We start from the raw sequence: 2,590 nt of genomic DNA, 5'->3' as shown, positions 1-2,590 counted from the left end.
CTTAATTCAAAATTTTGAAATAGAGGAAAAAAGGGCTTGAAATCAACCCCTGAATTGATGGCGTAGATGGTGGAAAAAGTTGTTCTTAATTTGGTAAAGAAAGGGCGTATGATGAGGGGCCTTTAACTTGTATCTCAATTTTTAGTAAATGTTAGGATATAAGTAATATTTTAAAAGTGGAGGAATTATTAGTAGTTTTGAAACTTAAGTTGTTCTTTTAGGTAATTTTCCTATAGTGTAATCACGATTGAAACAACGAAATAGACACGTCTTAAATAACTTAGAATAACTAATTAGAAAGATATAGCAAAATTAGTATAAAAAATACTTGTGAAAAAAATTTAAGTGAGCTTAAAGTGATATAGCAAAATTAGTATAAAAAATATTTGTGCAAATAAATTTAAGTTAACCTCATATAACACGTCAAGTTAATTTAAAACATAAAAAGTTAATTTATCACTTTATGTCTATTTTATTTTTTATTAAATATTATTAATTTTTTAATACGTAAATAACTTCTAATAATTAAATAGAAGTGTTATATTAATTTTTTAATACATAAATGACTTATAATAATTAATTAAAGGTGATACAGTAAAATCACAATTGAAGCAGATAAAAGACGGCAAGCTAGTCTGACCAACTTACCTTATCTCTTCTCTATATTACTATCTAATAAGAGGGAATGGGGTGGGAGAAGCAGGCACCTCTCCGTCAACGTGCCTACTTCATCAGTTGCTTCCTCCATAATTTTATTATCTCATCTCTAACTAATTATTACAAAATTATTATAAAGCCATCTAAGTATTAAAAAATTAACAATATTTAATGTTAAATTTACTTGACGTTTTATATGAGACCTATTTAATTTTTTTCTGCAAGTATTTTTGTATATTAATTTTGTTATATCACTTCTAATTAGACGTGTCTGCTTCGCTGTTTTACTCGTGATTTTACTAGGTCACTCTTAATTAATTATTATGATCATTTAAGCATTGTGTCAATTAATAATATTTGACAAAAAAAAAGGTAAAATAGATATAAAATGATAAGTTAATCAAAGAAATTTCACGGGTATTTTTTATAGTGATTTTGCTATATCACTTCTAATTAGTTGTTGTGAATCATTAACACACCTAACTTTATTATATCACCCATAATTAATTATTATGTTCATCTAAGCATCATGACACTTAAATTGGAATAGAAGAAAAAATATTATACATCACAATAATGTAATAAATTATTTAAAAAATATAATTGACTATCAATGCCACAAAATTTTGGACAATGAGATCGATATATATTATTTGAAAATTACATAAATATTTAGTATTATAAATTACAATAATTAACAGCTTAAAATATCTATTAAATATTATTATATATTTTAAAAAATATTATAAATCACAATAATTAAAAAAAAATATTTGTTGGGCCCGTGCCTTACACGGGCTATTGGTGACTAGTTATATAAAATATGTGAATAAATTAAAATCCAAATATTTTACTAAGTTTAAAACAATGGGAAGGGAGAAACGACATAATTTAACAAATTAAAATCATAAATATTTTTTTATAAGAGAATAAATGTTGTTGAAAATTATAATTAATTAAAAATTATGTTGAGATCATTTGTTAAAGATGGTAACATTTGGATTTTGTGAAACGTCAATTTTATGTTGGGGACATGTTGGATTTTGTTTCCCACAAATTATTTGCTACTTACTCCGTTTCATTATACTTGATCTTCTTGCTAAAAATAGTTATTTTAATTTATGAAATTAAAAGAAGTTATTATGTCCTTTCAATATTGTATCTACCGTTTAATAATTACATAAAATATATAATATTTAAATTTATATTTTCAAAATATAAATATTTTTCTAAGAGACATGTCAAATCAATAAAGATGAGGTAAAATAAAATCGTAAGAGTATAATTTAGCAGTGTAACAACAGAAGAAGAGCTCTTTTATGCACAGCTATTCGACTTATTTCAACTATATTAATTTATTAATGCATCTAAATTTATGTTCATTTGCAAATTAAAATTCACATAAAATAATAAATTAAATACACTTTAAGAGCTAGTTGTAGTGTTGGGAAAAGATAATAAATCTCACTAACACTTGTGACAATAAATAAACAATAATAATCAAAGATTCATTAATTTTATATTAGAGGGGGTATTTATTAAATCATTTTAATATAAGCATTTTGAGTAAAAGCTAGCAAAGCCAAACACATCTTTTGAGTAACTAATTTGAAGTTTAGTTTGAAATTTATTACTTTTACGAGTAAATCTTAATTTTAACTTTTATACTGGCCTAATAATTAATGGGTTTATTAGTTTAATAAGACTCTTTTGTTGGGTTTCACCCTTTTAAACCTAATAACAGGAAAAAACCTATTTTTTAGATGATCAAAGGAATTTGATAATAGCGATGTTACATTTAATAAATTTTTTCAAAAAAAAAATTATGCAACCACCGTTTGTCTACTTTGATTAAAAATAAAAAAGCCGTGTAAATTTTGTCCGTTTCACTGACGTTTTTAAATAAAAATAAAAATAAAGAAGAAAGGAATGT

The sequence above is a fragment of the Capsicum annuum genome, chromosome 3 (assembly GCF_002878395.1).
Source record: "Capsicum annuum cultivar UCD-10X-F1 chromosome 3, UCD10Xv1.1, whole genome shotgun sequence".
Classification (NCBI taxonomy): Eukaryota; Viridiplantae; Streptophyta; class Magnoliopsida; order Solanales; family Solanaceae; genus Capsicum; species Capsicum annuum.
Note: the sequence above shows the minus strand (reverse complement) of the source record.